The sequence below is a fragment of the Archocentrus centrarchus genome, chromosome 5 (assembly GCF_007364275.1).
Source record: "Archocentrus centrarchus isolate MPI-CPG fArcCen1 chromosome 5, fArcCen1, whole genome shotgun sequence".
Lineage (NCBI taxonomy): Eukaryota > Metazoa > Chordata > Actinopteri > Cichliformes > Cichlidae > Archocentrus > Archocentrus centrarchus.
In genome coordinates, this window is record NC_044350.1 from 28647579 (window position 1) to 28668888 (window position 21310).

General features: G+C 37.8%; 1 protein-coding gene across 1 annotated transcript in view; it reads right to left on the minus strand.

The window, feature by feature from the left end:
• The window catches only part of LOC115779795 (metabotropic glutamate receptor 4-like), a 160342-nt gene that overhangs the window by 137650 nt on the left and 1382 nt on the right, over positions 1-21310 (minus strand).

The window sequence follows — 21310 nt, forward strand, 5'->3', positions numbered from 1 at the left end:
GCTGCACTACCACAAGGCCCATTGAGGGTAAATTAGGCAATTAAAAAATACAACCTATAGTAGAGTCCAAGAATAAAAATATGGAGTTGGAAATGACTGTACTAGGTACCCTATAAGGCATATCAATATATTTTCAAGCAAGATACGGGATGATGCAGTGCAGCGTTTATACAGATACGCATTTGTTGTGTTACATAATCCCTGACACAATGCTATGCCAGAGTTTGCAGTTTTACTTTTTCATGGCACAATCCAACTCACACAACCACTCCCCACTGCTACCTACACAGCGCTGGGCGAACAGTAAATAATATTTTAAACTTCAAAGCTGTACAATAACTTTAACTTAAGGAAATCATTCCTTTCAATGCCGCCAGACTCCACTGACAAAAAGAGTAATTTAATATAGCAGAGCATGGGAGTTTGTGGTCTGACTAGCAAGTTCTGTATTTTGTGAGGTAAAACTGCTATGTGAGTCTGGTGGCTTTAAAGATAAAATGCCCTTTGATTCCCAGTCAGAAAGGGTTGTCTGCCAGACAGGTAACGCACTGAAAACATTTTAAATATAGCTTCACTTAAATTGATAATCCAGCTGGGGGCATGCTGAACGCTATAGGTAATACACTGACAAAGGTAGTGTACCTCATATAACCTCACTTCAGAGAAAATGAACTGCGTGAAAATAGCGTACCTGGTGAAACGGTTACTATTTCAAATATGGCAAATTTTCTAGGTTTCCTGAAAAATACCATGTCTGCTGAACCTACGACTGTTTTAATAAAAGTGTTCATGATGTCAAGCAATTACTTTGCTTTTTAAGAGGACGTTTAGCCCACTTTAAAGAAAACAAACACATATTGTGTATTGCCATTCAGCTTAACAATACAGAGACAATTTGATTTTTTTATGATTTTTGGTCCATATTGCCCAGCCTAGCCATCAGAGTGACAGCTGAGCTGTGACAGTAACTGTGGCTGAGACAGTGAGAAAAGCAGCAAGTGATGAGTTTAACAGCTTGTTCAAAAAAAAAAAAAAAAAGTGGATTCTGTTCAAACAGCTGCGCTCACTTTGTTTACTCAAGGTTGACAATATTGTCCAAAAAAAGGGACTAATTTCTCTCACAAAATAAAGACGTAAACAATGCTAATCCATGGTAATGGTGGTTGGCATTCTTCTGCTGTGCTAATAAATCAATGAATAAGTAACATCTTAGTAGAAAATTCACAATGTAGCCAAGAGCAAAAGCATTATGCTATTATGGCACTGCTATTGCAATTAGGGCTACACAGTTTTGCAGTGGTTTGCAGTAAGGAGGTCCGGGGTTCAGATCCCCCAGCTGACTGGGGCTTTTCTGTGTGGCGTTTGCATGCATTTTCTCTCTGTGCGTCCCCATGGGTTCTCTTTGGGCATTCTGGCTTCTTCCCACAGTCCAAAAGACACATTTATTTTAACTGGTGATTCTAAATTGGCCATAAGAGTAAATGGTTCTCTGTCCCTCTGTGTTAGCCCTGTGACAGACTGGCAACCTGTCCAGGACATACCCTGCCTCTCACCATGTGGCAGCTGGGATACAATAAGTGCTTAAGAAAATTGATGGATGGGCATTGGAATTATCATCATTCTGTAAGAAACACGATGCATCAAGATCCACAAAAAAAAAACTACAGTTTAATGGTACGAAAGCGACATCAATCGAAATCAAATTGTGAGAAACTTCAAGATTTCCATTCTAAGCACTTCCAGCCACATGGGACAGACGCCGCCTGAGCTGAAGCAGCGGACAACAGATTGGTCAGAATTGATCACACAGACACACTATGTGAATACCTAACACTCCCTACAACTTAATTGCTTCACTGATGCTATTTTTTCACACAGAGCCTGGCAATAAACACAACCAGACAAGCAACTGAAATATAGATGAGACTATGTTAATACAAATTCCCTTATTTGAAGTTCAGCATAAAGAATAATTCTTTATAGTGCTTGCAAACTGCATATGTTACTCATGTTAATCGTGTCCATGCTAGCTTGCAAAAATATTCTTCCGTGTGGAGCCTATCCTAGCTGTCATAGGACAAAAGGCGGGGTACGCCCTGCACAGTCTATTGCAGGGCTATTTACACAACACTGCTAACCACTGCATCATCTTGCCATCTGCTAAAAATATTTTATTTCTAATAATTCATATTACATCAAATTACAAAATGAATACAAGAAAGGCTTAAAGATTAATCTGGGGAGATATTTTCTGGTGGGTTTTTTTTTTTTTTTTTTTTTTTAAAAACACACTTTTATAAGTACATCATTTGTATTTTATTTTTTCCCCTCCAGCTGGGACATTTTCTTTTTTCATTTCTTCAATATTAAGTGTGACACAGCCTTGTGTGACACAAGGCTGTCTTGAGGTAGTTTCTACCATGTATACGTTATATCAACAGAGCCAGGCAAGGCTTTACTGGGGCCTGTATGCAGGAAATACAGCATTTCAGCCAGAGGCAGTTTTCATGGGAATATGGGTTCCCAGATCTCTTCATCATCTAGAGCATGGTAGACATGTGTGTAATGGTCTCTCTCATGCCTCACTGCAGACTGTCTTCAGTCTGAGAAAACTACATACAGATCTGGATGGCGGGAGGGTTGACAAACACTCCTTCACAATTCCCGGCTGGTCTGCTGGCCTTTTTGCAAATAGATGCCCAGGTTGCACCTAAGCACATGCACTCATTTATATCCCTCACATGTGTGCACATGCACACTGGAGCACATACACAAAGGGAAAGCTCAAAGAGTTTGTTTGCAGTTTCCTTTCACTGTTTGGCATCTGTCGACGTCAATGCCAGGCTGACAATCAGCGCAGGTCAAACCAAACTGCCAGCTGTCCGAGGTGTCTTGAAAATAAGCTTGCCTAAATAATCACTCACTCAACCATCCCCCAGCAGCATCAGGAGAGACACTGGATCTTTTTATGTTTAGAGAGTTTGATAAGTCCAATTTCATGAGTTTCAGATGTCTCCTTGAAAAAAAGTGCCATAACAGGATTCGACTTCTCTCTTCACTATGGTCAATCTAATGTTACAGCATCTTGGCAATCGATCTGTGCTGCTCAGCCAAGCTGCTTGATAAGAAGTGCTCAGACTTCCCATAGACAACTGATTACGTTTTGTGGCCGGTGCCCACAGAACACGGCCTTTTTCTTGCTTGACATCAGTCTATTACAGCTGTCATCAGTAAGCAGCTGTAATCACCTACATAGATGTTCTGGGAACGATAAGGATGAAAAGAGCCACCAAAGACAGGTCCTGAACATCGAAGATCAATACATCATCTTGTGCAATAACAAACTACATCGACCTCTTGCCTGTCAACAGTTATATTAGGGAAGGGTATGACACAGTGCTCTCAAGATAAATTGGCATATGTAATGGCTATAAGTAGTTCAAGTAAACCAGGATGTTTCCCTATCTAAAGCACCTGATATCAGCCTGTAAGTCCAGCTGTTGACCCCAGCCAAGAAAATTTATTTAAAAGCATTTTTTTGCAAATGCTGAACTGGCTAATGTAAGCTTATTAGCCTACTGTTACCATTAAAGACAACTATTTGTATATAAAACTCCAGTGTTTCTCATAGAATTTAATTTTTTTTGTGTAGCAACAAGGTGTGAAACATCCACGCTTTCTTAAATTAATCATCAAGCAATACCATTTGTAACAATAAATTAACTATTAACAATTAATTAACAATTAATTCTCTCTCCAGTGAATGAACAGACTGCTGCTGGCAACTGTAGCTGTTCTCCTCTGCAGCCTCAGGGAGTTCAGTTTAGCAGTGCATGTTCCAGGTTATCCACATGTTACAGGTTCTGATTTTTGCAGCCCTCCAGCTCATAGTTCATCTCTGCTTCTTCTGCTCATCTGTTGACCGCAGCTATGTTCCTTGACGGTGGAGATTAAGTCTGAAACTGGGACACATAAAAGCCTATTTCTGTCTCTAAAGGTACAATATAAACAAATCTATTCCCTAGGGCTACTTATTGGACCTCAAACTCATCATGTTTACTTATATATTAGACCGGTAGCACCGGTCTCTGGCTGCATGACCGCAGATGCTTGTCTCTGGATGAGTGATCTGGAACCGTCATTTCGTTGTGTGCCTTGTGCGCACAATGACAATGAGTTGAATCTAACATCTAACATCTATATATGGGCCAGAAAAGTTCCCAAGAAGTAAAAAGTATAGTCATATAAGAGTTTTCACAAGACACTGTGCAGTCATGTGAAAAACTAAGTATGCCACTACTACTTCCATAGGGATATGAGGGTAAGTAGCATCCAGTTCTGCTAAACAAATCCACTTGATTAATTGATCATCAGCATTTGTGTCAACATCTGTAAAAGCAGAAGTGTTGGTAGTTTGTTGATCTGGAGCATTCAGGTGTGTGTTAACACAATGCCAAGGAATAGAGACATCAGCTATGATCTTAGAGAAGCAACTGTTGCTGTCCATCAATCTGCGAAGGGTCATAAGGTAATTTCCAAACAAAATGAAGTCCACCATTCCACAGTGATAAAGATTATTTACAAGTGGAAAACATTCAAAACAGTTGCCAATCTTCCCAGCAGTGGACATCCCAGCAAATTCACCCCAAGGTCAAAACATGCAATGCTCAAAGAAAATGCAAGAAACTCAAGAACCACATCTCAGATTCTACAGTTAAATGTTAAAGTTCATGAGAGTACAATCAGAAAGAGACTGAATAAGTATCGCTTGTTTGGAAGGGTTGTCAGGAGAAGGCCTCTTTTCTCTAAAATCTGGGCACCTTGTAGTCATTGAGTCAACCATGAACTTCTCTGTATAGCAAAATATTCTAGAGTCAAATGTGAGGCCATTTGTCTGACAGCTAAAGCTTGGGCAAAGCTGGGTCACGCAACAGGACAGTGATCCCAAGCACACTAGCAAATCTACAACAGACTGGCTGAAAACAACGCAATGTTGTAAAGAATAGGTGGCCAAAATTTCTCCACACAGTGTGAGAGACTGATAAAGTCATACAGAAAACCATTACTTCAAGTTATTGATGTTAAAGGTGATTCTACAAGCTACTGAATCATGTGTATACTTAGTTTTTCAGAGAGAGACAGAGAGAGAGAGAGAGCACACATCATTTCCTCTGGGTTTTAAGGTCCAAGGAGACAATCTTTGTTTAGCCAAATACAAATGAATTAAATCTGAGAAATTTAAAAAAAAAAGATTTTTAAGGTTTTACTCTTCATTTAACCCTGACATACTGTTTGGCCATTTGACTCATTTTGATATTTGACAGCAGTAAAAAGTCCCTAAATTATGGCTTTTTCTAAAGTAACCCAAAATACAAAAAAAAGAAAAAAAAAAATGGAAATATTTTAAAATTTTATATTTTTATACAGGTGCTACAAATTTTTGTAGTGGCAGAGTTCAACGGGCACGTTGAGTGTCATAACAACTCTCTGTGTTCTCATCACATTCTCCCAGATTTCCAGGGACCTACTGGTTTTTGAACGATAATTGGGGAATCTTGAAACTGTGAATAGTACATCACAGGAGTGATCACCTATGGTGTGCGAGTACGTAAGGACCGGAGGTCATAGGGAGGTGAGAGGGAGTCTTGACAAGCTCTGCAATAGGTCAGCAGAGAGGTGGAGTGGTTAGCACTCCCCCCTCACAGCAAGAAGCTTCCTGGATAAATTTGTGGTTGGGGCCTTTCTATGTGGTTTGCATGCCCTCCCTGTGCCTATGCGGGTTTCCTCTGGGAGTTCTGGCTTCGTCCCACAGTCCAGAAACATGCATGTTAGGTTAATTGGTGATTCTAAAATGGCCATGGATGTGAGGTCAATGAAATGCTTGAAGTCTTTAGCATAAAGTGCTGCATGACTTGTAGCTAAAAGCACCTGCATTGGAAAAAATAATCTAAAAATAAACTAATTAGAATCATTAACCTAACTGAGATTAAAACAGAGATCATAAGAGTGGTTTATAAAGATTATAAAGGCACTTGAGCTGCCATTTCATTGTGATTGTGGGAAACACATTTAAATCCCACAAGAAGGGGTTTGAATGCATGGAGTAGTTTGCAATAAGCAATTTTTTTTATGTTTTATGTTTTTTTATGTTTTTCTAAGTGTTAATTAATGTTTAATTTAATATTGACAATTATAGATGCTATAGTTTGCAACTGTTAAACACTGAGGACAGTTGTTATGTTTATACATGCTTATATAATGAATCCCAACAGTACTAGAATAATCTTGCTGCTTCCACTTTACAATAAAAAATATTTAAACCATTTTGGCCGTTATGTTTTCATGTCTTTGGTAAAACAGGTGTAGTGTGATAGATTTTTTTTCTTAAGTGTTATAAAAACATAAAAAACACCAGTGAAGCTGTGGTTTTGTAAGCTAATGCATTTACTCCACTATTAAATGTTACAAAAAATAAATAAATCGATCCTTTTTACACTGTTACTTTGTTAGATGTCAATAATGCATGTTTTTTAATAGCATTTTAAGATTAAGCATTTTGGTTTATGTTTTGGTGAAACCACTTTTCTGCTTTTACCTAATTTTCCAAAACAACTTGTGCAGCATTGCTTAAAAGCAGAAGTGGGTTCTATGAGTCAGTACGGCTGGCAGATAAAGGAAACACAAACCAGGAGGAAAGTGCATTATGTTTACTATAGCTTTGGAAAAGAGGATAGAGAACAATCTTGAATCCATTTATTCAAGATCTCTAATGACTAAGAAATGCAGACTATGTTCATGTCTGGAAAACAGTCATGTTTTCCATTTTAACATTTAGAAAATTTACATTTTATCAAAATTTGTCAACCTAATTGAAACCCATATCACATTAATACTACCCCATTATCAAAACATAATTTGCAAATGAATATAAAGTCACATTATATATTCCAAGTGGTGTTGGATTCTGGGGAAGCTATGAGACAGAATGGATTGTCTGCTATTCCAAAGGTCAGCGGTTCGATCACTGGGTGCCTGTGGCTTGTAGTGTAAACGATTTAAGTGGTGAACAGTACTTGAAAAGCACTAAATAAACTCCAATCTATTTACCATTCCATTTAATTAAATTAGTTTTTCTACTGCTTAAAATTAGCACTGAAACATATACGGTAACCAGTGGCAAATACACACAAATATAAATTGGTAAATGTACTGAAGTATCTACAGAAGCTGCAGTAATCTGAAAAATTTCTTTGCATTTTCCTTCCTTTGGGTTAAGGTTAGAGTTTCCTTTCTTGTTGCAAATGCAAATTATCCTGAGACCTGAAGGAGTGCAGGAAAATATGTTTCATTATACCTGCTTATCCCTGCAAAGGATCCTTTGAGGAAAGAGTTCGCATTAAATATAAAGTGACACAAGCCTTGCACTAAAAACTGACAGACAGTGCCAACTATGGGCAATTCAGACTCTCCTTACTGACCTACATGTGTTTGAACAGCAGGAGGAAACTGGAGCATCAGGAAGAAGCAACTCTAATATAACCTGAGCACACAGAAGCAACCAGCAAATAAGAAGTGAAAGCAGTTATCGACACAATAAAATACATTAACAAACAAACAAGCCTTTAATCAGTTCAATTTATCTGAAAATAAGGTTTTAAAAGTTGCATGTTTAGACCATTCTGTTTTCACAGCTATATTTTTTTTTTGCATACAATAAAAAAAATCTAAAAAAAAAAAAAAATTAAAGCAGAAGTATACTGTAAAAGTATCAGGCAAGTAAAAAGTTTAAATATATAGCTGGATACATTGGTGAATCAAATGTATAGCTTGAGTGTAAAAAAACATTTAAAAACCCTGTTTTTTACTGAAGTACGCTAATTTGAAATTCACAGCTCTGCAGTGTGAGCGTTTCACTTGCATCCTGAAAAAATATTCAGGCTCAACAGTGTAAATCACTCTTGAGCTCTGACACTCTTATTAGCAAAGCTCATAGTACAAAACACTTTGGAAGCAGCTTCACATTTTTCATCAGTTTATAAATCAAAAACTCCAAAAGCGCACTCATTTAAATAACAATTAATTGCCTTTTTTCTTTGCGTGGCCCTTGACAAAGGCTTTCTCTCTTTTTTTTTTTGTTTTGTTTTTTGGGGGGGACGGGGGAGGGGTTGTCTGTGTGTGTGTGTGTGTGTGTGTGTGTGTGTGTGTATATATAATATTTAGTTGCAAAATCATTTGCTTGCAAAACCTAGTATAATTACTAGTAACTAACCAGTATAATGTGTCAGTGAGTTTACTCTAACTCCATTAGGTTTCTAAACGACAGCTGATGACGTCAACATAAACTTCTGCAGTTTCTATTGATACTAAAATAAGCTGATAAGCTTTAGCTTGTCTCATCTTTTGAGTTTCAATTAATTATAACAGCTATTGTTAGTTGACCATAAATAAGCTCAGTTATGTGCTGAATTCAAATGAGACAAAAACCCAAACCTAATGTCAAAAGCTTAAAAGACATTAGCAGCAATTGCGTCCTTTTTTTTTTTTTTTTTTTTAATTAGATTGCTTACTAGCTTTCTTCATTGTTCATGCTGTCCACCTTTTTGCCCTGTGAGTTTCTTCAGCCTCATCAAAAGAAAGTCAACTTCCAGATCCCGTTACCCTCATGCATTCGGTGACTAAGTTCGAGTGGTGGGGAAATTAGCTCAGAGTACTTGCATATTTTAATAAAACTATTGATACTTGGTGCCAATGTATTACTGATCCTACAGTATCAATATTTTGTCACATCTGTTACTATTCAGCATCATCTCAACTGTACTTGGATTAGTTCCTGATTCAAGAAAAAAAATTGACTTATTTGAATTTTGCCAAGAATTTGAAGAGATTTGAAGAGATTATAAAAATACACCAAAAAAGTATATTTCCTATAGAGATTAAAATAAACAGCTATTGTATTTAGTTGATCTTAACTTTAATAGTAATGGCTGTTACTGCCTGAGACATCGTGATGTGCAGAGCTTTCACTTTTTATTCCTAATTATGAATTCCATTGAAAAATCAAATGAATCTGTAATGACTCCAGCAGGGTGCATTCCTAAAATTGGCTTTTATATTTCATCTGTCATATGTCATTTCCCTTTATATAAACTAAACAAGTTATTTTATTAACAAGAACTTAAAACAAGGAACTTAAATGAGCTATGAACAAATAATTATGACCAAAAAACATCTGAGAAATAATACATGGAAGATTTTTTCTAAATTGTCTCCACAGGTTAAGATTTTGCTGCTGCTGTTTTTCAAAAATGCAACTGCAAGCAGTAACAGTGCCACTAGAACAACTCTGTGATTAAAGCCTAACAATCAAATTACGTCTTTTCAATCCAAATAGCTGAACATTGAGATTCGGGCAGTTATTCAGAGGTCTACTGGCTTGCCACTCAAATGAGGCAGCAAAGAAGCTACAACAGAGTTAAATGTCAGTTGAAATGGGTGCCACATGAGCAATAATTTACAGGATGTTATTTCTGCTGTGACATTAAATAGTTAAAAAAGAAAGCAACACAAATTCTCTTTTTTTTTAAAGAAATCTATTTTAGCAGATTCTGTGAACTGAAAACTGGTACATTGATCTGTGAGAGAACAGAGACCATTTTCAAGCTGTTTGTTTTCATGTTTGTGCAAAAACATATGTCTATTATGAGAGAATCGTCATATAACCAAACAGAAACATGCAAACAAACAGCCTGTGAGACACACGTGTACTCGTGTTCAAATACAGCCACCCACAGACACACACGTATGCAAACACAAGTGTGGTTGGCATGTAAAGAACACTGGCAGATGGTAGAAGGTCTGGATCTCAATTCTAGATGGACATTTATCAACTCTTGAAGATACAGAAATTATGTTACAGCTGATTTGCATTGAAAATGAGTTGCTTGTATTTGGCAGAATGAGATCACAATTATGGCAAAATATAATTATAGCGTAAAACAATATAATTATACAGAAATACACAACATCTAGCTCCCAGAGATGGGTAGAGGAACACCTGCCTTAAATAATTTGTGTGTTTATAGCAGGAAAAACAAGCTGCAAAGGGAAATACACCATAACAAATGATAATAAGGAGTATAATCAATAATTGCTGCTGATTTAAAAATTATTTAAATCACTTCTCCAGAAACCTCATCTATATTAATATAAAACATCTGTCTCATGGCCTTGTGCATCTTAAAAACTTTTTTTGTTTTTGTGATGATGATGAATGAGTCACCACGAATCAGTGCATTGCTTACTCATCCAAATGCAAAACACCACAAGTAAGAAATCAAGGAAAAATAAAATAGCATGTCATTTTCTTCAGTGCAAATACCTGAATATATTTTGTGCAACACCTTTACATGTAGAATGCATATTATAAAACCACAACATCATTTGTTATATAATGTCTTTGGATACATTAATATATGTTTTTATGCCTCTTTTGGCTTGTTTTTTCATTTTCTCAAGCTACATGTGATACACTGATTTAAAAAAAAAAAAGGAACTCTGAAAACATGAGATATCAATGGGAAAAAAATCATGTTGGATAGCTATACTCATATGGACTGGGTAATGTGTTAGGAAGGAAAGGATGCCACATTGATGGACATGAAAATTATAAACCTAGAGAGGACTAAATTCAAGGTTGCCCAAAATTCAAAGTGAAAAAAATTATGCTGCAGCCCATTTTGTCAAAATTTCATTGCAGCCTCTCAAAAGTATGCATGGCCAGTGTTCTTTACATGCCTCTCAGTAGTATGCATGGCCCCCATGTGCCTGTATGCATGCCTGACAACATCAGGGCTAGCTCCCAATTAGATGACGGATGCTGTTCTGGAGGATCTCTTCCCAGATCTGGACCAGGGCATCACTGGCGGATTCAGACCGAAACATAATGTCCCAGAGGTGTTCTATTGGACTCAGGTCTGGTCAGTATGGAGGCCAGGCAGTGGTATCAATTCCTTCATCCTCCAGGAACTGACTGCATACTCTCGCCACATGAGGTCGGGTATTGTTGGAGGAACCTAGAACCCACTGAACCAGTGTGGGGTCTGAGAAAAATCTCATCCCAATACCTAATAGCAGTCAGGGTGCCGTTGCCTAGCTTGTAGAGGTCTGTGTGTCCCTCCATGGATATTCCTTCACAGACAATCGCTGTCCCACCACCAAACCAGTCATGCTGAATGATGTTACAGGTAGCGTAACATTTTCCACAGCTTCTCCAGAACTTTTCACATCTGTCACGTGCACTCAGAGTGAACCTGCTCTCAAAGGTCATTTTGTAGGGCTCTGGCAGCACTCATCCTGTTCCTCCTTGTACAAAATAGCAGATACCGGTCATGCTGATGGGATAAGGAACTTCTACAGTCCTGTCCAGCTCTCATAGAGTAACTGCCTATCTCCTGGAATCTCCGCCATGCTCTTGAGTCTATGCTGGGAGACACAGCAAACTTTCTGGCAATGGCGGAGTTGGTAGTCCACACCAAAGCAACTGAAACTGATTAACAACCCCCTCTGCTGCTTAACTGAGCAGATCAATATCCCAGAAGTTTAACTGACTTGATGCTATACTCTGATTAAAATACTTGCAGCCACCATTGCTACCTCTCAGCCTCCTGGCAGTAAAATCTTTAGGTGGCACAAATTCCCTGGAAGTACAAGCTCTATAACACATATTTACCAGGTCTCAGATCTCAATGGATGTGAGCCTTAGTGACTTTATTCACCATATCAATTTAAAAGAAAATGTCTAAGTAAGAACCAGGAATAAGCAATATTAACATTAAAATAAATATAAACCACTGAGAATCCTGTGGTTTTCTGTGGCTGTGTAGGTTCTCAGTCATCCGGTCACTTTCTGTGATTGGCATTATTATGGTAGCAACTGACTCATCTGAGATTTTTAGTAGATGCATCTATGATATAAATTTGAACATGTGTGTGTGTGTTGGATAACAAGGCGACAATAACATTCCTCAAGCTGAATGACTACCAGATTTACATTTGACAAAAATACAGAGGGCAACAAGGCTACCTACCCAATAGCATTTTGTTGCTGAAACTTCAGTATGATTCTTAATGAGTTACAATTTTATCTAAATATTACACGGTCCAAGTATTCTATACACTATATGGACAGAAGTATTGGACCACACCTCTTAATCTTTGAATTCGGGGGTTTTCAGTCCCACTGCCACCCAGCACAAAAACTGTTTGCTGGGCGCGTCATGGCAAGCAGCTCCTGTAGTTTAACATGCAAGTGGCCTAACACTTTCTTTTCCATATAGTGTATAATGAATACAGCTTCTGTGAGTAATTTCCTCAACATTTTTTCCTGTGTCCTATTTTTTTTTGTGAATATCTGCCTCTCTCCTCTGGGCCTTCTATCACAAAAAAGTCATGTTTTCTCTGATTCTACATCCTCTGAACTCAATAATTAAACTGCACCACAGAAGATTTAATAGAAACAAGCTTTTAAAAAAAAAAAAAAAAACTGGCTTACTGTATATATTTAAACAGATATGTGAGGTTGTAGTGCTTTCACTTAAAAGACTACAAACAAGAACATCTACATAAAACCTGGATGTGAATAAAGAGCGAGTGCTTTCTTATGGCATCAAACTACCCTCTAGCTTCACGCAGCTTAAAAGACCTGTGGAAAATGGTTCTTTGGTAGATCTGTGAAATCTGGGCCATTCAGGGAAAAGCTGAAATTTTGGGGGGTCTGATTTAGGATTGGACTAAATCAGGACAAAAAAAAAAACTCTGTCCACAAAATGTTCCTCTCATGTTGAGCCAGACAGAGCCCTGCACTGTAGGTGCGTGCAGTGGCTGCATGAGCAGAATGAAATTACATGGATGATGCTGAAGCCTCTCTGCAGTCAAAACACAATGTGTTTCAAAGTCAAATAACATCTGGCTGATCAAAATCAAAAACTGAGACAGATCAATACAGTTACTGTATGTATATTAAACATAAAAGATGGGGGAAGAAAGTGATGGCTTAATAGATGAACAACCACAGGTCAGCATTTTGTTAATGGGGTAGTTGGAGAAAGAAGAGGAAGGTGGGGGTGGAAGCATAGGAAAATAGAGAAAATGGGAAAATATCACCTCAGAGAACTGAACAGGATTATTATCTGCACCTTCTACAATGACTTATAGTACTTGGACCAAAATGGCTCTCATTTTGAAATCACAGTGTAACAAAGCCCTATACCATCTTTCCATTCATGCTGCACCATCCCCTTTTGAATTGATATGTCCTGGTTTCTAATTAAAAAAGTAATATATTGGAACTGGGAACTATGCTTATACAATTCCCAATATCCCACAGAACATGAAATTAAGTGTGCTTCTGCAAATGCTAAAACTTGGGATTTTTGTCTGACTCAAGTTTGAACATGTCACCTTGTTGCATGAACTGAAGTAGATCCACAGCAATGAAGCAGTTGGTGCAAACAATCATGCTGTCACTGGCTCACTGAATGAGTGGGCTTGGTTGAAGTGGATGCTTCAGTGGGCTGATACTAGTAAATCTTGATTTAGCTGTCATCCCCCAAATGAGCTGCTAAATCAATTTTGGCACAGGGCCGTCATTGTGCTGTGTCACTGGAAGGTTTATAGGGGAATAAAAAACCATCAGAACAAGGTGAGATGAAGCATGAAATTTCATGACCCATTTTTTTTTTCTTCACTTTTTAAGAGTTCACCGCGAGGGCTACGACAGGGTCAGAATTTAAAGAAATGTATCAGATACCAGAAGACTGATGACCATATCCAGTGTCATTAAATGTGTGGGCAATCACACTGATAAAATCAAATAAATAGGATAACTAATTATCATCCAGGCATTGATAAAACATGATGTACAGAAAATGAATAGCGTGTATTATAAAATAAAACTACTCATGTTTTAATTCAAGGCCTGTCAGTCTTTTATATGTGCAGAAATACAGGGACTGAAATATAATACAGTACTGAAGGTTTGTGACTTTTTTTTTTTTTTTCTTTTCGTCTACCTCTAATGTAATTCTGTCTGGATCCAAAATCTAAATTAACACCAAAAGTATGCATTTAAATTTGCAGATTTGATTAAATTTTCTATAGACGTTCTTACTCAGGTTATTGCTTCATTCCAAATGAGCACAAATGCCCTGTGGCTAAAAGATAAAATGCTGCTCAAATAATGTGTTTTGAAAAGCTGGCAAAGACTGAGAGGATTTTACAGGAAATCATTACAAACTTAATGCTCAACAAAGTGCCCGTATTATTTTTTCTATTTTTCCCTTTCATTTAATGTTTCATAATTTTATGTAAAAAAAAAAAAAAAAAGTCTGCAAAGTTACAAAGTACAAATTCTGCAGCAAAAAGAATACTTCTCTCCCAAAGAAAACACTCCTAATGAAGTGCATGAAATACCTCATTTGAAATCTGGGCTTTTGTTACGTGACTTTATGCTGGGCAATGGATCAAACTTTATGCTTAATTAAAGTTTTAAAGATAAAATGATTATTGTTCGACAATAATTTAAGCAATGATGCTCTTGTTTTGTTTTCTATTATCAAACAAGTCCAACACAATATGCTCAAACTCAGAGTTTAATTCAGCTTGAGCCAAAATGAAGAAAAGCGAGTTCTTCACATGCAGAACTTTGTATTGCTGTCAGTCGTTTATTCATGGCCCTGCATGGACCAGTAGTTGCCATTTAAAGATAGGATTCACAGGTGATAACACCCCCTAATCTTTCAGAAACATGTTTGAAAAGATGAGTTGAATCCTCACCATTGGCTGACCATCTTTTTTCTGTAGTCTTGGTTGAAAAAGAATTCCAAAATAAAAGTTGCTCGCAGCATCTGAGGTGTAGCTCTGCTGTCTGTGGGACGAGCTCCTTTAATGTTGTCTCAATGTCATTGTTGGAATTTCTAGAAATACGCAGTTTGGGTGCTTGTTTTATTGATTAGAGCAAAATCATAGCATAAATGATGGACAGCTTTCAGAAGTGCCCTAAACCTGCACTGTCTTTGAAGGCCGTCAGGGGGCGATAGCTATGGCTGCTAAAATGCCCCTCTGACTTGACCTCTGTAAATACTTTCCTGCTGAATTTATGTTCTCAGCTGCGCTTCATAAACCAACGGGTGGTGTCCCGGTAGCTACGCCCATCTTTCATACCATCAATGAGCAAAATAAAACAAGAAAGCATTCTCCATTTAGAGAAAAGTAGGAAAAGCCAGAAAAAAAAAATTAGGTATATTATATATATATATATATATATATATATATATATATACACATACACACACACACACTCACTTGCACTGAAGTCCACATTTTATCATATTGTAGGTAAGGTAAGCACCAGGGGTTGATAATGCTGATATCAAGAGGTAAAGAGGCAATGTTTGTGATAGCCCAGATAAGCATATTCACCATGGCTTTTTTTTAAATTATTCATTTTAAACAAAATAATGCAGAACAGCCATACAGGCCTTAGAATGCTGGATCCTTGAATCCCTAAAACAGTTCTACGTCTGATCTCTGACAGTAGATTTGGAGGCATGAGAAAACCATAATTTTGCAGATAGTGGACTGATGTTTTGTTAACAGCTTCTCATATACACAGGACATAGTATTCTTTAAGACAGTCAAATTCAAGTGAATGGCCTCACAGATATTACAGCTTGAATATGGGGGGGGGGGGGGGGGGGGGGGGGGGGACTTTTTCATCCAACCTCAGTGTGATATTCCCCAGGTATGACAAAATGTACTGAATCCAAATTAACTTTTTTAGAATTAGAAGGCTTCTTTTAATGTTATATCCAAAATCTGTATTCAGAGAGAACCCTTGCCAGAACAGGGAGAGCATGCAAACTCCACACAGAAAGAGTCCAGCCTAACAAACACTCAAAATAAAATGGTGAAATGTGGACTTTGCACAGCATGGGAATATTAAGATTTTAAAAAATGAATAAAAAAATGAATAAACTGTCTTTATTGTCAATTACAATAGTTAGTAGTGTCACAAGCAAACCAACACAAGCTGCTTCTTCCTTTTCTACACCCAAAATTACCTTCAAGACGCCTTAGTTTTTCTCACTAAAGAGAAAAGAAGACAGGTTTGAGGTTTTGTGGGATATCAAATGATCACACCAGCATAACATTAACAGATTTTACCAAACTGGCCTGAAGCCAGGAGCAGGGAGCAGAGGATCAACTGGGGGGATATAACCATTAACTCACTAAAAGAAGCTACAACAAAGCAGATGGTGAGCACCACTGGGAAAAGGGGATGTGGTGGAGCTTTGACCACATAACAGCTGCTGAATGGATCTGCTCGCTCATTCAGGGAACCATGATCAAGACTGTCAACTGCTAATGATATCTGCCACCCTCTTCGTGGTTTGTTTTGTGACTGGGTTTCCAACATGTACACACAATGAATGAGATTGACACTGATAGCTTTTACCTTACAAGCTGTCACATAATTGTACCTTTACTTGAAGTGATTTCTTTTTTTCTTTTCAAAGTGCACACGTATACTTTATATAGAAAGAATACCGCCCACTCTGTATTTCTGTGAGAAAAAATAAGTTAGAATGAATACTTAAATCTAAGGTACATTGGTTTATTCATTAGGATCATAGTGCTATAGACTAACAGACAGCATTTGTATCTAATCTGCCTAACAATGTATTATTCAACACTAGTTTATTATTCACATGCTTTTACCAGCAATGTGTTCATGTACAAAATTCCACAACAGTTCATGAGAAATATTAATAATCTGTGGTGTTCTTCTCATCCAAAACCCTCAAAACCATCAAAAATTATTAGCTTTATTTTTTTGATAGCTTGAAGTGAGGCAGCTTCACGAGGGAGCTGCCTCACTAAAGACTCACTAAAAGGCCATGCCAGAGGTAATGTAGGTACTTACTGTATGTCCTTTTATTTGGTTTCTGGGACCTTTACAGTTTAGAATATTCTCCCACAATGTGGAGGTGCATAAACACAGGTCAGTTTCTATGTTTCCAATGCGAAACTTAAAAAGAAAAAAACACACACACACAAGGGCGTGAGCTAAATTTCAGAGATAATGTAACATTGAGTGGGATGCTGAAGGCCTGTGTTTTCTTGCATGAAAAAAAATCTTCTACTTTTCTTCCTCTAAATGGATGTTTTTTTTACTCTTCTCTGGATGCTTTTACTGCTGAAACTAACCATTAAGTGAATGCGTGATGCTTTGTCCAGCCAGCAGTAAACTGTAATGTTAGCGCAACAAAAAGCCAGCAAAATGCTTTCCAGTGAGCATTAAAGGCTCGAATGCTCTGAGCTTCTTATTCTTGGGTCAATGTCTCTCTGTTTTGCTACTCATGTGTACCACAGAATGGATCAAATAAAATCAAAAGAAATTTAGAAAAATGCTTTGTTTCCACTGAACAAGAGCCAAACCTCTGCTGTGGTTAAAATAAAATCCCTGTCAGAACCTCCTGCTGAGCTAATCAGGAAGGACAGACCCGGTAGTGTAATCGGTGACATGAGTCAACACATTATGAACACATCTGCTACGCTATAATGTGAAATAGCTTCTCTGTGATCATGAATTATCTTTTTCCCCAAATGCTTGTCAAAGCAGCTCCCTCGTTTTTTTTTTTTTTGGTGAAACACACAAAATGTTCTTGAGGTGCAGCTCATGGTCCCCGTGTTACCGTTACATAAGGTTTGAGTAAAATATTTATCAACTGCTCTGGACCACATCTGTATGCAGCTGAGTGCTGAGGAAACACTTTTCTGTAAACCTGCTAACTACACCAGGGTGGCTGCTGCTGATGCCTTTAAAGTGGTTTGTGTGCAAATGCGCGTGATTACTTTTGTATGCGACTGTTCCTTTCTGTGAAGCTTTTATATACCTTGTGTATTTGAGTGCTGCAATTTTGCACATGATCTATAGATGTAGATGCATACTGTAAGCATGCATGTATGCTAGTTTGCCTGTCTTGATCAGTATGCTGAGTTGGTACTTGTGCACATGCATTCCCTTCATTTAAAGCAAACATTTATGTCCAGCTGCAGTGCTAGCAGACATGGCAGTCCTTCTCTCACCATGTTATACCATGGTAGGATTTTTTTTTCTGTGCAGAGTACATTATGAGAAGACTGTAAAGTTAAAACTTTCTGGAACTATCAGCAGGTCCATCAAGGCCAGAAGAACCGGCTGGCATTTAGCTGACCTATGAAACCCAGGGAAGCCATAACTCAAGTCCTTGCCTAAATGACCACACACCACTCTGCAACAGAAATTTACTGTTAAATCTGTGTAACTGTACCAGTTTAGTTCACTTTCCTTTTGGATTTTTGACTTTGACTGATTTACTACTGTCCTGGTAAGTGTTTGATTTTCAGAAGAGCAATTACGAAGTGATAGTATCTGAGGATGGACCGGCAAAATCTCACTCTGCTTGCTGTCAGTCTAGCACTGCTTTCTCACCCTCCATTTGTCTGAACATTAAAAAAAAAAAAGCAAGAAGAGGGGAATGCATTACATATACACACCAAGGATAAAGAGAGGGGAGATCAGAGACATCTAGATTAAATATGCAAGGACAACGCTTACATGCATTAATGAAGAAGCAATGAGCACTGTGCTAATGACGAAGGATTTGAGGCTCCCATGCGAGACAGGGATCAGGAACGCGCTGCAGGAAATGCTCATTACTGTCGCCCGCACCGACTCTCACCTGTGTGAGTGCACATATAGGCACATTTTATGAGCTGAGACAGAAAGAAATGCAGAGTTCATGCACAGGTCTGTGGATGCCACAGTATATTTTCCACTGGTGTATACTGAACATACCCATACACAGATGCATAAACCTATACATGAACTTTAAAAAAAAAAAAACACTCAGTGGGTGAGGGTGAGAGAGAGAGAGAGAGTGTGTGTGTGTTCCGTCACACTGGGTTCACACTGATTAACGCTGGGGGCCTCAACGAGGAGGATGCATCCCATGTGGTTTGTAACACTCTGGAATCAGGGAGCTTATCAAATAACACATAGACTGCAGGCTGTTGCTGCGGAGTATTAGATTAACTAATACATAAATATGCATAAAAAAACAAAATAAAAGCCTCATATTTGTCTCAGCAAAATCTAGAGCTGTAGCCAAATCTAAAGATTCCAGATCAAATTATTGATTTTATTTAGTGAAGTGAATAAATACTCGACCCATGTAGAAGTGTGAGGGATGCTATAGTATTAATGGTTTCTGTGCAGTTACACTGCAGTGCAGCACACCTACACACCAGCTACCCCACACCAAACTCCTCCAGTATATACACGAGCTTTCATGCTTTACTTCACATCTCACTTTTTTTTTTTTTTTTTCCTTTTTTTGGCTTCACTCACATCGCTTGTAAAATGAACACATTTTCACAAGCAATGAAATAAAAAAGAAGCATGTCCTAATCATAGTTCAGTCCTAACAACCAATCACACAGCAGAGCATCTCTCCTGCATACCGCTGGCAAATGACATCACACTGGAAGGTAACAGATAAAGCAGTGCCAGAGTCTGGCCTAGTTCAGTGGTTGTCTAGCATTTGGCACAAGAGATGAGCGCATTAGCTGAGCCATCAGGGAACACACAAAAAAAAAAAGTTAAAGAAACACATTGCACATCCTTTGGCTTTCATTTCAATCATTTAACAGTGTAACTAATGATTATTTTTAATTATATGTCCATCAGTTAATTATTTTCTAAATTATGTCCCAAATAGCAAAAATGCCCACAGAGTTTCCTAGAGCCCGAGGTAACAACTTCAAATTGCTTTTTTCCCCTTCAAAAATACACTCCAGAATCTGAAGATATTGAATTCATATATCAAATAAGACAGAAAAGTAGCTTAGTAAGCATAGCAAAGTAGAATAGCATAGCAAAGTAGCAAATAAAGTAAAAACAAAAGAACAAACAAAGCTTTGAATTTGGTATTCTTGCTTGAAAAACAACAAACAACTAATCATAAATCAACTGATCATGAATATATGGTAAGCTGACCAAATTGTTTCTGTTCAACCACCACCCTTTGATATTTGAGTTTTTAATAACTTTGGTCTGGCTGCAGTGAAAGGGGCTGAAACAAAATCAGTTTGGTCTAACTGCCAGTAGAGAAGCATACAAAACAGGTAGTTAGTTGGCAGCACAGACTGTATATCAAAGATGGAAGCAGCCACTGCACCATCACATGACACTCTGGGCTCCACAGTTTGAGGCTTCATCATTAGCATTTTGGTCACCACCATGCTGGTTTTCTGAAGCCTGGAGTTTCCAGATTTGGACAAGAGGGTAGACTGCCAAGTTACCAACTACCAATAGAACGTTTGTTTAGCGTGATGAATCTATAAAGTCCGTAGGGGCAGCACACCTGTGTTACAGTGCTGTTTCTCAGGTAATACCAGAGTTACAGTACTAATACCTGACCCTAAACATAAGTGCTCCAAATGGCATCAACCACACAAAGACTGTCAATCACCCAAATTAGAGGAGGCGCAACCTGGCAGACTGGTTGCAGGGGCCATAGATATCCATAGCAAACAAAACTATTTTTTGTAACAGGTTATAAACATGTTTTTTTACTATATTTTAAATTGGGAGTCTATAGAACCTGACTGACTTTTATGGCCACTCTAGGAAGAAGAGTATTTGACACTTCTTTGTTAGCTTCACACTAGTTCTCTTTTATATAACAAGTGAGTAAATAAAATAAATTAAAATAAAATAAAATAAACTTGGACAACCCTGAATATGCCTGGGTGTCCTGCCCAAGTAAAATCTATGTGTGGCCTGTTGTGCTCTGAGTACAGTGCCATAGCATTTAAAAAATATTCAGCAGTAAGCTTCAAGTTGAATCTGCAGCTCCTCGTCTGACATTTCAAATAAGTGACAGGCCTCAGCCTCAAAACACCTGTTTTGTTGAAGTGTCCTTGGGCAAACAGTGAATCAGCTGAAGGAACGTTTTTCTGTGATTGGGCTACTTTTTGACCTTGCATTATGAGCAGGAAAAGAAGGATAATAACAGACACAAGTTTCATGCAAGTCCACGGTGAAGGTAAAATTTGGAATAAGGATCTGACATAAATGTTTTTATATATATATATATATATATATATATATATATATATATATATATATATATATATATATATATATATATATATATATATATGCTCCAAGCTTGTGTGAGGAAAAGTTCCTTGTTTTAATTATCAC